We start from the raw sequence: 14,621 nt of genomic DNA on the forward strand, positions 1-14,621 counted from the left end.
TGCTCCTATGATGCTGCTTGGCCTGCTGTGTTCATCCAGCCCTGCACATTCCTGATCTATGTTGGTTTCATATAACTTCACAATTTATTCTCCACTTTGAATTACAAAGCTTGCTTTGTTAACTTGACCTTCCGGCTTCAAAGGTTGTTGTATAAGCTCTACTCGCCTCTCTGCTTTTGCAATCCCTTTAGCACATTTTATTTCTCCTCATTCTTACAGTTGTACAGCACGAAACAGTCCCTTTGGTGCAACCCATCCGGGCTGACCATACATCCCAATCTGACCTCGTCCCATTTGCCGGCATTTGGCCCATATCCCTCTAAATCCTTCATATTCATAAACCCATCCAGATGCCTTTTAAATGTTATAATTGTACTCACCTACACCACCACCTCTGACAGCTTGTTCCATACATGCACCACCCTTTGTGTGAAAAAACTGCCCCTTGTGTCCTTTTTGAAATCCTTCCCCTCTCACGTTAAACCTACATCCTCTAGTTTTGGGCTCTCCCACCCCAGGGAAAAACCTTTGGCTATTCATCCTATCCATGCCCCTCATGATTTTATAAGTCTCTATAAGGTCACCCTTCAGCCTCCCAACGCTCCAGGGGAAAAAAATGCCCCAGCCTATTCAGCCTGTCTGTATAATTCAAACCCTCTAGTCCCGGCAACACTCTTGTAAATCTTTTCTGCACCCTCTCAAGTTTACCAACATCCTTCCTGCAGAATGGTGACCAGAATTGTACGCAGTATTCTAAAAATGGCCTCACCAATGTGCTGTACAGCTACAACATGACCTCCCAACTCCTATACGCAATGCACTGACCAATAAAGGGAAGCATACCAAACACCATCTTCACTATCCTATCTACCTGCGACTCGACTTTCAAGGAACCATGAACCTGGACTCCAAGGTCTCTTTGTTTGACAACACTCCCCAAGGCCCTACCATTCACAGTCACAGGCTTCCAGTCCGAAAGGCAACCCTTTACCTTATCTTCTTACCAAAATGTATCTCTTCAAACGTTTCAATTTTATCTCCCATATATTTGCCCAACCTCTCCATTTTCTTCTGTCTTCCTCATTGTTCCCTGCACTTCCATGTTTGGAAATTTACAGTTTATCACCTGCAGATTTAAACATTAGAACACAGAACGGTACTGTACAGGAACAGGCCCTTTGGCCTGTCAGCACCAACAACGATGCCATTCTAAATGAATCCCATCTGCCTGCACATGGTCCATAATCCCTCTATTCCCTGCCTGTTCATGTGTCTGTCTGAATGCCTCTTAAACATTGCTATTGTATTTGTTTCTACAACAACCCCTGGCAGCGCGTTCCAGGCACCTACCATCCTCTGTGTAAAAAAAAAACTTTCCTTGCACGTTTCCCTTAAACATTTCCCCTCTCACCTTAATCCTGTGTGCCAACTAGTTGACGCTTCCACCCTATTCACACCTCATCATTTTATATACTTCTATCAGGTCACCCCTCAGCCTCTGAAGCTGGAGCAAAAACAATCCAAGTTTGTCCAACCTCCCAATCCACTCCAATCCAGGCAACATCCTGGTAAAACAAGGTGCAGGGCTGGATGAACACAGCAGGCCAGGCAGCATCATAGGAGCAGAGAGGCTGACGTTTCGGGCCTAGACCCTTCATCAGAAAAGGGGGAGGGGAAGGGGGTTTTGAAATAAATAGGGAGAGAGTCTTATGCACTCTCTCCAAAGCCTCCACATCCTTCCCATAGTGTGAGGACCAGAACTGCACACACTATTCCAAACATGGCCTCACTGAAGTTTTATACAATTGCGACCGGACTTGCCAACTTTTATACTCAGTGCCCTGACAGATGAAGGTAAGCATACCATACGCCTTCTTTACTGCCTTATGCACTTGTGTTGTCACTTTCAAGGAGCTATGGACTTGCACCCAAGATCTCCCCGTATATGGACACTCCTAAAGCTGCTACCATTTACTGTATACTTTCCTCTTGTATTTGATCTCCCAAAATGCATTACCTCACACATGTCTAAATTAAGGCCTGTCTGCCATTACTTTGCCCAAATTTCCAACTGATGTGCATCCTGCTGTATCTTTTGATAATATTCCTCACTCTCTACAGGTCCAGTAATTTTTGTGTCATCTTCAGACGTAAAAGTCAGACTACTGGTGATCTAATTTCTCCAGTCCCTGCCTAATACTGTTGTAATTAGCCTTCCCACAATTTAGCACTTTCACCTGAAGACTAGTCTTATCCTTATCCATAACTATCTTAAAACATATGGAGTTACGATCACTGTTCCCAAAATGCTTCCCCACTGAAATTTCAATCACCTTGCCGGGCTCATTTTCTGACACAGTGTCCAGTACTGCCCTTTCACTACTGGTTATATGAGTGCATCACAGGCTAGGAATACTGTGGTGAGTAACTTGCCTCCTGACTCCCCAGAGCCTGTCCACCATCTACAAGGCACAAGTCAGGAGTGTGATGGAATACTCCCCACTTGCCCTGTATGAGTGCAGCTCCAACAACACTCAAGAAACTTGACATCATCCAGGAAAAAGCAGCCTGTTTGATTGGCACCACATCCACAAGTATCCACTCCCTCCACCACCGACGCTCAGTAACAGCAGTGTGTACCATCTACAAGATGCACTGCAGAAATTCACCAAAGATCCTCAGACAGCACTTTCCAAACACACGACGATTTCTATCTGGCAGGAGAAAGGCATCAGACATATGGGAACACCACCACCTTCAACAACAAATGCTGGAGATCACAGCGGGTCAGGCAGCGTCATGGAGAGAAAGCAAGCTAACGTTCCATCAGAGCCATCTAGACTCAAAATGCTAGCTTGCTGTCTCCTGATGGATGCTGCCTGATCCACTGTGATCTCCAGCATTTATTGTTTTCAGTGCAGATTCCAGCATCTGCAGTACCTTGCCCCTGCAAGCCACTCACCATCCTGACTTGGAAATATATCGCCGTTCCTCCACCATCGGTGGGTCAAAGTCCTGGAATTCCCTCCCTAATAGCAGGAGACTGCAGCGGTTCAAGAAGGCAGCTCACCACCTCCTTCTCAAGGGCAACTAGGGATGGGCATTAAATGCTGGTCCAGCCAGCGACGCCCACATCCCACATGAATAAATAAGAAAAAAAACCAATCACACTGATTTTACCTTTCTTATTCCTGAGTTCTACCCATACAGCCTCACTGGACAAGCCCTCCAAGATGTTCTCTCTTAGTGCAGCTGTGACATTCTCCTTACTCAGTAATGCAAGTTAAAGCTAATATGTATCAAAAGCAGCAGTGGTCCTAAACAGTAAACCTGAGAAGATCACGTCCGCGAATCTGAAAAGGCAGCCATTCACCCCAACCTGTTCTTTTCTGATAAATACAAAATACTGTGGATACTGGAAATCTGAAACTTACACATCTAAAAGTGCTGTAGAAACTTAGCAGGTCTGGCAGCATCTATGGAGAGATAAACAGAACTCACTTTAATGTGCTTCTTATTTGCAGCTGAGGTCTGGGGGAGAATCAGACCAGATTTGAAACTTTTCCCTCTCCATAGATGCTTCCAGACCTGCTGAGTTTCTCCAGCACTTTGTTTTCATTCTTTTCTGAGTTCTGTTGATAGGTCATTGAGCTGAGATGTGAGGCTGCAGCTTGAATTCAGTTATTAACGCTTCCACCTTTTATTTCAGAGGGTCTGTGGGTTCAGGTGTCACCCCTGGTCTCGAGTACAGGAATCAGAGCAGACATTACAGTTGCAGAATTGAGAGAGTTCTCTGCTGTTGGAAGGGCCAGGTATCTGCCTTTGAAGAAAGTAAAAGATCCCATGTGCTATTTCATTGCTTAATGAGGACTGTGCAGAAATATTTGTGAGTGTTTTCCCTGAGCTGAATAACTGGGCTGTGCCCATCATTACAGTTTATCGATATCTTGGTAGTGCCTGTATGCTTGTAACTTGATCACAACTTCCTGAAATTATTTTACTACAATTTTTAATCAGCATTTTAACTGAGGTTCTCACATCTATAATATACTGCCTAAATTATTTATGAAACCACAGAAGTTAGACAGAAACACTGGTTAAGGAGAGTACTACAGGGCTGGAGAAAGAGGATATCCCAGAGGACAACATCTGTTTAGCTTGAGCTCAGGAACAGTAAAGATGCAATTACACTGCTCTGTGTAATCTATAGACCATCAGCTGGTGGGAACGATAGTGAAGAACAAATCTTCCTGGAAATTACAGCTGGGTGTAAACATCAAAGAGCAGTCAGAATTGGAGACTTTAATTCCTGGGATAGTGAATGTAAGGGGCAATGAGGGGCAAGTATTTCTCCCCAGGAGAGTTTCTAACAGCAGTATTAGTCCAGTCCAACAAGGAAGGAAGCGTTGATAGATTTGGTTCTTGGAAAGGAGGTGAGCCAATTAGATCAAGTGACAATAGGGGAATGTGTAAGGAATAGTGATCATTGTACATAAGGTTTAAGATGACAGTAGAAAATGACTGATTGATCAATCCAGAGTTAGATTAATGAATTTGTAGAGAGTGAACCTCGATGGGGCAAGAATAGAGCTGGGCCTCATAGACAGGTACCAAAGGTTGGTGGGAGAAACATTAGCTGAACAATGTGCTACCTTCAAAGAGGTGATGAGATTCCCTCAAAAGAAAGGGTTGGATAAAGTGATCCTGAGCTCCCTGGATGACAAAGAAGATAAAAAGTAAGTAAATGAGGAAGTGTCTTTAAGCTGTGTGTCAGATAGAAATACAATTGAGAACCAAGATGAAAACAGAATATTCTAGAAGAAAAAATGAAAATGACAAATAGGAGAAGCAACAAGGCACTATGATGTTCGATAATATCATACACTCTGAAGTGGGGAAATCGGGGGGGGGGTAGCTCTGAATTTTGAAGGGGACACAGCAATCAATTATGTCTCCTAATGTACTAGTGAGGTGGAAAAAGAAACAAAAGAAACAGAGGGATTATGAAAAGAGACTGACTGCTAACATACAGGAAATCCCAAAGTCTTCTGTATGCATAGGAATGGAGGAGTAAAGCCATGTCTGAGGTATTAGATTTTGATTTTGATTGATTTTATTGTCACATGCACCGAAATACAGTGAAAAGTTTTTTTTTTACGAGCGGTACAGGCAGATCACAGCAAGCAAAGGATGGACAGATCAAAAAGACTTAGAGGCATACGGGTTACATTGCAGGTTAGATTATTTGAGGCTAGAGTCTATTCACAATCTGGTAACAGCTGGAAGAAGCTGTTCCTGAACCTGCTGGTGTGTCTGTTTAGGCTTCTGTGTCTTCCGCCTGATGAAAGAGGCTGTAGGAGGTCTTTACCAGGGTGCGATAGGTCTTTGATGATATTGGCCGCCTTTCTGCGGCAGCGAGCCGTGTAACTAGAGTCCATGGTTGGAAGATGGGCTTCTGTGATGGTCTGGGCTGTGCACACCACCTTCTGTAGTTTCATACAGTCCTGGGCAGAGCAGTTGCCGTTCCAGGCCGTTATGCACCCAGACAGTATGTTTTCAATGGTGCATCTGTAGAAGTTGGTGAGGGACCTTATGGACATGCCAAATTTCCTGAGCCACCTGAGGAAGAAGAGGTGTTATTAAATGAATATTTTACATCTCTGTTTACCCACAAAGCAGATATTGCCCAGTCGGTGGAGTTAGAAAAGACAGTTATGCAAAGGTTTTAAAATTGATAAGGACGAGGTAATGGATAAACTGTTGTCTCTTCAGGTTGAGAAGGTATTGGGGCTGGATGAGATGTATCCAACCATACTGAAGGACATAAGAGTGGAAATTGCAGAGGGACTAGCAATAATCTTTGAATCTCCCCTGGAATCCAGAGATCAGAGAATTATAAACATTACAGCTTTCTTCAAAAAAGGTTATTGAGATTAGCCCAGCAATTGCAGACCAGTCAGATTAACTTCAATGTAGGGAAATTTCCAGAAATAATTATTCAGGTAGGATGAACAGTCACTTGGAAATTATAGTTTAATTCAGAACAGCCAAAACAGATGAGTTCAGGCAAAATTGTGTCTAACTAACTTGCTGAAGTTTTGTTTGAAGGGATGACCAAGAAGGTTAATGACACTAAAGCTGTTGATGTGGTGTACATAGAATTCCAGAGGGTTTTCAATGGAGGATCACACACCAGACAGGTGAGGAAAATTATAGGTCATGGAATAAAAGGGTTAGGGTTAGGGGTACAGTAGTGACATGAATATAAAATTGGCCGCGTGATAGGAAACAGAGAGTAAAGGTCAATGGATATTTCTCAGGCTGGAGGACAGTTTATAATGGAGTTCCCCAGGGTCAGTATTGGGACCCTTGCTTATTCTGATATTTATTAATGATCTGGATCTTGGCATACAGGAGCAGTTTCACAGTTTGGGGAGGACAGTAAACTTGGAAGAATTGTAAACTGTGAGGAGACAGTGTGGAACTCCAAAAGGATATTGACAAGTTGGTGGAGTGGGTGGGTAGGCAGTCAATGAGATTGAATACCGAGAGGTGGGAGACAATGTCTTCTGAAGGGTAACTAGGGACCAACAGTAAATGCTGTCCAGCCAGTGATGCCCACATCCATGAGGAAATTTTAAAAAAAACTAAGATTTAGAAAAGAATGGTCCATTCAGCAGAGGCAGTACAGATTTAAGAAAGGGAAATCAGGTTTGATAAACTTGGTGAAGTTTTATTTTGAAGTGTAACAGACAAAGGAAAGCCGGTGGATCTGGGGTAATGGGATTTTCAGAAGGCTTTTGATAACACCCCATCAAATCATAGAACTACACAGTACAGAAGAGGCCTTTGGCCCATCAATTCTGTACTGCCAAAATCAGGAGGTTAGTAAATAAAATTTGAGCATGGGATTGGGAAGTTACATGAGCAAGAAGTGAGAATTGGTTTACAGGCAGAAAGGAGAGAGTGGGAATAAATAGATTATTCTCAGGATGGCAGGTTGTTACTAAAGGAGTACCACAAGGGTCAGGGCTAGGTACACAACTGTTCACATTCGACAGCAATGATCTGGAGGTGGGTAACGCTGCAATATTTCCAAATCTGCCAATGATGGGTGGTTGTGTAAGTTATAAGGAAGAAGCAGGGGGTCTTCGGGAGGACTTGTGAGGGGTATGGACAGGGTGAACATGGAGCAGCTGTTCCCCTTGGTTGAGGGGTCAATCACAGGGGTCATAGTTTTAGGGTAAAGGGCAGAAGATTCAGAGGGAATTTAGGTCAAAACATTTGTCACTCAGCAGGTGGTGGGAATCTGGAATGCAGTCCCTGGGAAAGCTATGGAGGTCAGAAACCTTACAATCTTTAAAAAATATTTGGATGAGCACTTGAAATATGATAACATTCAAGGATGTGGGACAAGTGCAGGAAATTGGATTTGTGCACTGTTAGTGCTAGTGATGTCAGTGCAGACTCCATGGATCAAAGGGCCTTTCCTGCACTGTATGAATCTATGATTCTTTGATTTGGACAGGCTCTGTGAATGGCCTAGAACATGGCAGATGGAGAATAAGAGTAAGTATAAAATTATTCACTTGGGTAGGAAATACAGCAAGGCAAATGTTGGGAAGTGTAGCTGGCCAAAGGGACCTGGATGTCCCTATTGGTGAATTACTAAAAAGTAGTGTGCAGGTGCAACAAGTAATTAGGAAGGCAAATAGTACATTATTGTTCATCACAAGGGGATTTGAGTTTTAGGAGTAAAGATGCCTCATGCTGCTTCTGATGGTGGATGAGAGCCTCCATGCCCAGATTAAGTTTGGCTTCTGATGTCTCTGCTGGAAATAAATGGATCTTGAAACCGGCGAGTAAAAACAGCCGCTGCCTATTGGTTCACACTCATTGTTCATTCCAAAGTAAAGACTGTTGGAAAAAAAAATGATGTTTATTTTCAACTGTGGTCCTGTTGCTTTAGTGTGAGCATTTCAATTCCACTCCTTATGGTTATCAATGACATTTCTCACCCTTTTGCTTTTGATTTTTTTTTCCCAGGTTTCATTTTTTAGCTTTTTTTTTCAGTTTTTCAGTGCTGTTTCTTTTCTCCAGTCACTGCTTATTTATGGATCCTTAATGAGGAAGTAGCAAAGACGAGTTAAAATCTGTTGCCAATCTGGTCCCTGCTTTCCTGGTATTGGCTGATGTGTAAATCCAGTACCTTATAGGAAGGTTTTGTTTCTGTAGTGCGAATACTCCACAACCAATTACAAACCTTAGCTACATCAGGTTTAAACAACAAAGTCTAGCAACAAGGTTTCTTAAAATAACCGTTTATTATCAAAGCAAAACTTAGTGGGGAAGCAACAATTGACTAATATACACAGACAGTAACAAGTATAAATTCTTATCCGTCTAAATGCTCTCAAAATGTAGGCATAAACATGCACTTCATGGAGAGAGGGGAGAAAACAATTTCAGTGCAGAGGTTGGCTTTCTGAAGAAAATACTGTGGCTAGTGGGTTATTCTTGAAGGCAAAGGTCAAGGAAGATAATGTTCCAAGTCTGTCCTGATGTTGATGTCACTAATCACACACAGCTGTCTTGGCAGTCTTTAAAACACAGTTTGCTCAGGAAATACAATGTTGAAATATTCCTTTTAATTACTCTTTCCAAAGAAAAAGTAGATAAACCCTTGACTTACCAAGAGGGCTTTCTTTTCAGAAATGGGAGAGATCAGCTGGGCAACTTGTTCTAAGCAGGCCACCTGAAGCATATAAACCAAGCCTATCTCCAACCTAGAGCCTATTCAAACAGCCCCAACAGGGCTGTGCTGCAAAATGAGCAGTAATCACCAGAATGTGATCCATTTAAAATACACTACAGTGTCTGCAATGAACTGTCAATAACCACTTTTAAATAAACCACACCAGGTATTTCTATTAAACTTGAAATAATTCTATTGTTTCACAATCCTTCAAAACTTAACTCCTCCATGCAATATTAAATCTGAAGCGTCTTCATAACACTGTGAAACATTTTGAATGTGAACTCTGGACCACATCCAGCTCTAGTTCCTGATCTGTTCCGGTTTGCAGAGTCTTTTCCTAATGTTAAACTAGAAAGTTTCAACCCAGTGATCCCTGTCAATGTTTACAGGCAGTTAAAAATCATGGGCTGCTGACATTCACACTACATTAAGTGTATTGTTTGAGATAATTGACAATTACAAGCTTGTAAATTGTAACTAGCCGTTTTTGTTTTTCAACATCTTTTCTCCTGAGGTTCTGATTTTAACTAGGATATAATTGTACAGGCAATAGCAACACTCCAGAAACTTGCCTAAAGGTCATCTTTATACCATTCTATCATAAATGTGGTGGCAGACTAATTGGTTGTGAGCAGCTGAACCAACTTTGTCCATGTTTAACATCCACAACACCAGTAAAGGTTGTTGATTAGTTTTGGAAGCAGAACTGATATTTTACCAGTAGTCCCCCCCACCCATCAGCATGTGTAGACTAACAGCATAATAATATCCCTAGCGGCCACAATAGTTAAAATGGGATTGGTGCTGAGTCCACTGTTGTTTGTCATTTACATAAACAATTTGGATGAGAACCTGGGCGGCCTGGATAGTAAGTTTGTGGATGATACCAAAATTGGTGGTATAATTGATAGTGAAGAAAGTTATCTAAGATTACAAAGCCTTTTAGGTCAATTGGTCAATGTGCCAAATGGAAAACCTGTAAAAAACTGCAGATGCTGTAAATCAGAAACAAAAACAGAAATTGCTGGAAAAGTTCAGCAGGGGAGGCAATGGCCTAGTGGCATTATTGCTGGACTGTTAATCCAGAGACCCAGATAAAGTTTTGGGGATCTGGGTTTGAATCCCACCACGGTAGATGGTGGAATTTGATTTCAATAAATATCTGGAATTAAGAATCTAATGATGACCGTGAATACGTTGCCGATTGTTGGAAAAAATCCGTCTGGTTCACTCATGCCCTTTAGGGAAGGAAACTGCCATCCTTATCTGGTCTGGCCTACATGTGACTCCAGACCCACAGCAATGTGGTTGACTCTTAACTGCCCTCTTGGCAATTAGTGATGGGCACTAAATGCTGCCTGGCCAGCGATGCCCTCATCCCATGAATGAATAAAGGCAAAAAAAAGGTCTGGTAGTATTGTGGAGAGAAATCAGAGTTAATGTTTTGTGTTGAGTGACCCTTCCTCAAAACAGTTCTGAAGAGCTTTGCCAGCAATTTCCAGACCTCCTGAGCTTTTCCAGCAATTTCTCTTTTTTGTTTGTGAGTGGCAGATGGAGTTTAATTTGGATAAATGTGAGGTATTGCATTTTGGTAAAACAAACAAAGGCAGGACTTATAGTTAATGGTTGGGCCCTGGGTAGTGTTGTTGAACAGAGAGACCCAGGGGTTCAGGTACATGGTTCTTTGAAAGTTGCGTAGCAGATAGACAGGGTGCTTAAGAAGGCATTTAGCACGTTTGCCTTCGTTGCTCAGACCATTGAGTATAGATGTTGAGATGTCATGTTGAGGTGGTAAAAGAAGTTGGTGAGGCCACTTTTAGAGTACTGTGTGCAGGTCTGATCGCCCTGCTATAGGAAGAACATTATTAAATTAGAGAGGGTTCAGAAAAGATTTACCAGGATATTGCCAGGAATGGAGGGTTTGAGTTATAAGGAGAAGCTGGATAGGCTGGGACTTTTTTCACTGGAGAGTAAGATGTTGAGGGGTGACCATATAGAGGTTTATAAATTCACGAGGGGTGAAGATAAGGTGAATAGCAAAGGTCTTTTCCCTAGGGTGAGGGAGTTCAAAACCAGGGCGTGTATTTTAAAGGTGAGAGGAGAAAGTTTTAAAAAGGACCTGAGGGGCAACTTTATCACAAAAGGGTTGGTTCGTGTGTTATGAGCTGCCAGAGGAAATTATAAATGCAGCTACAGCTACAACATTTAAAAGACATTTGGACAGGTACCTGAATAGGAAAGGTTTAGAGGGGTATGGGCCAAGTGCAGGCAAATGGGACTCGTTTAGTTTGGGAAACTTGGTCGGCATGGACGGGTTGGGCTGAAGGGTCTGTTTCTGTGCGGTATGATTCTATAACTCTATGACTCTCTGCCAGAGGGAACTCTGAACATTGATCCTGAGACAGTCTTATGGAGAGATTTAACAATTGTCTAATTCACAGTGCAAAGGTCTTTATTTGTGCATCAAAGAGTGATATTTTGCGTAAATGTCAGGAAGAAGTAGGTGAACCTCTACAAATGATATTGTGGATTTATTAGATATGGCTGTTGTTGCAGGACTGTAGAGCGGCACGGTGGCTCAGTGGTTAGCACTGCTGCCTCACAGTGCCAGGGACCCGGGTTCGATTCCAGCCTTGAGCAATTGTCTGTGTGGAGTTTGCACGTTCTCCCAGTGTCTGTGTGGGTTTCCTCCAGGTGCTCCGGTTTCCTCCCACAGTCCGAAGATGTGCAGGCTAGGTGGATTGGCCATGCTAAATTGCCCGTAGTGTTCAGGGGTGTGTAGATTGGATGGGTCTGGGTGGGATACTCTGAGCGTCAGTGTGGACTTGTTGGGCTGAAAGGCCTGTTTCCGCACTGTAGAGATTCTATCATCATGTCTGTCCTCAAAGAAACTGACAAAATTAATGAGGAATTAACATATGTCTGCTGTGGAGCATTGCTGGCTGGGCCAACATTTATCTCCCAATTCAGCTGGTGTGAGAATGGCAGATGTATGAGCATGTTTATGGATGTGATGCCAACCAAGCAGGCTCCTTTGTCCTGGATGGTGCAAAACTTCTTGAGTGTTGTTGGAGCTGCACCCATCCAGGCAAGTGGGGAGTATTTCATCACACTCCTGACTTGTGCTTTGGGGAGTCAGAAGTTACTTGTCATAGTATTCCTAGCCTCGAACCTGCTCTTAGAACATAGAACATAGAACAGTACAGGCCCTACGGCCCAAGATGTTGTGCCAAACTTTTACCCTAAACCTAAGGTCTATTTAACCTCCACCACTACCTTATACTATCATCCATATGCCTATCTAATAGCCGCTTAAATGCCCCTAATGAGGCCGACTCCACTACCCTCTCCGGCAATGCATTCCACGCCCCTAACACTCTCTGAGTAAAGAACCTACTTCTGACGTCTCCCCGATGTGTACCTCCTTTCACTTTAAAACTATGTCCCCTCGTAAAAGCTACCTCCACCCTAGGAAAAAGTCTTTGGCTGTCTACTCTATCTATACCTCTATCTATACCTCTTGTAGCCACTATGTTTATGTGGCGAGTCCAGTTCAATTGCTGGTCAATGGTAACCCCCAGGATGTTTACAGTAGGATATTCAGTGATGATTGTTAAGGGGCAATAGTTTGATTCTCTCTTTTTGGAAATGGGCAGTGCCTGGCATTTGTGTAGGACAAATATTAATTTCCCCTTATCAGCCCAAGCCTGGAAGTGTCCAAGACTTCATGCAGTTGGACATGGACTGTTTCAGTATCTGAGGAGTTGTGAATGGTGCCGAACATTGAGCAATCTTTGGTGAACATCCCCACTTCTGACCTTATGATGGAGGGAAGGTCATTGATGAAGCAGCTGAAGATGGTTGGGCCTAGGACACTACCCTGAGGAACTCCTGCAGAGATGTCCTGGAGCTGAGATAACTGACTTGCAACAACCACAACCTGTTCCTATGTGCTAGGTATGATTCCCACCAGTGAAGACTTTATTCCTGATTACTATAAATTCCAGGGCTAGTCTTCCTTGAAGCCACACTTAATCGAATGCGGCTTTGATGTTGGGGGCTGTTGCTCTCACTTCTCTGGAATTCAGCTCCTCTGTCCATGTTTGAACAAAGGCTGTAATGAGGTCAGGAGCTGAGTGGCCCTGGCGGAACCCAAACTGGGCGTCACTGAGCAGGTTATTGCTGAGCAGGTGCTGCTTGATAGCAATGTTAATGACATCTTGCATTACCTTACTGATGATCGAGAGGAGACTGATGGGACAGTACTGGGGCAATATTCCCCATTTTCGGGTAGATGCCAATGTTGGCACTGTACTAGAAAACTGAGAGCTGAAACTGTTAAGTATCCAGAATCTTTAAAAAGGTGATGACATTCTTTAGGAGCTGATTTGTATAATGATTGGGGGAATATTGGCAATAACTGCTGGGACCACAGGAGCAGCGGGAGGACATTTAGCTTCTTGGCCTTTAGCTTCTGTTCAGTGAGATCATGCGATCTGTCGCCTAACTCCATTTTAGCCTTAATACCTATGGATAATGTTAATACCTATGGATAATGTCTATCTGAAAATGTAGAAAATAGGAGCAGGAGTAGGCCATTCGGCCCTTCAAGCCTGGTCTGCCATGCAATATCATCACAGCTGATTAACCAACTCAGTTGCCTGTTCTTCCTTTCTCCCCCACCCTGACCTTTTGATCCCTTTTAGCTTTAAAGAACTATATCTGACTTCTTCTTGAAAACATTTGATATTTTCATCTCAACTGCTTTCTGCAGCAGAGAATCCCACAGGCTCATGGCTCTCTGGGTGAAAACATTTCTCCCCATCTTCATCCTAAATGGTTTACTCTATTTCCTTAGACTGTGACCCCCCTAGTCATTAGGAACATCCACCTGCAGTTAACCTGTCTAATCCTGTTAGAATTGTTTACCTCTCTGTGAGATTCTGAACCCCCCCACCTCCCTTTTGTTTCTTAACCCTAGTCAATATAATCGTAACTGATTCAATCTCATTTCATATGTCAGCCCTGCCATCCCAGGAATCACTCTGCTAAACCTTCGTTGCACTCAAAAGCCAGAACATTCTCCCTCAGATAAGGAGACCAACATTGCACACAATACTGCAGGTGTGGTCTTACCAAGGCCCTGTGTAATTGCAGCAAGACATTCCTGTTCCTGTACTCGAATTCTTACCACACCATTGGCTTTCTTCACTGCCTGCTGCACCTACATGTTTACTATCAGTGACTTGTGTACAAGGACACCCAGTTCTTGTTGCACCTCCCTGTTTTCCCAATCTATTGCCGTTACGATAATAATCCAGCTTCCTGCCTTCACTACCAAAGTGTGCAACCTCACTTTTACCCACATTATACTGCATCTGCCATGCATTTTCCCATTCACTCAGCTTCTCCAAATTATACTTATAAAACGTTTGAGAGTCAACCACGTTACTGCTCCTGGTCCCCAGCTTTGCTACTTTTCCTGACCATTATGTATCTCTTTTTTGGGCCTAATACCATCCCTAATTTGTTTCTGAGCTTACCTCTTTTATTTCTCAGCCAGATAAGAATTAAGAATTGTTATAATTCGTGTCTATGTATATCTCAAATATGAGCCATTGGCAATCCACTGACAACCCCTTTGGTAAGATTACTCTTTCCATCCTTGCCAATGTGTTGGTCCAAGAGTTAATTAAAAAAAATAAGTTATGGTCTTTGCAGTTACCCCTTTGTGGAGGTGTGTGCCCATCACTATGAATCCTGGAGCACTCTGCTGTACCTGGTACGTTTGAAGATCCAGGTGCCTTTCAATGCTGGTTCCTTAGGGGTCAGGGGGTACACACTGTGACCATGTTAGTGCACC

General features: G+C 43.0%; 1 protein-coding gene across 1 annotated transcript in view; it reads left to right on the forward strand.

The window, feature by feature from the left end:
• Window positions 1-14,621, forward strand: part of LOC109937226 (solute carrier family 15 member 2-like) — a 46,281-nt gene that overhangs the window by 20,261 nt on the left and 11,399 nt on the right. The gene's annotated exons all lie outside the window — the stretch shown is intronic.

This window comes from Rhincodon typus, chromosome 8 (assembly GCF_021869965.1).
Source record: "Rhincodon typus isolate 14 chromosome 8, sRhiTyp1.1, whole genome shotgun sequence".
NCBI classification, from domain to species: domain Eukaryota; kingdom Metazoa; phylum Chordata; class Chondrichthyes; order Orectolobiformes; family Rhincodontidae; genus Rhincodon; species Rhincodon typus.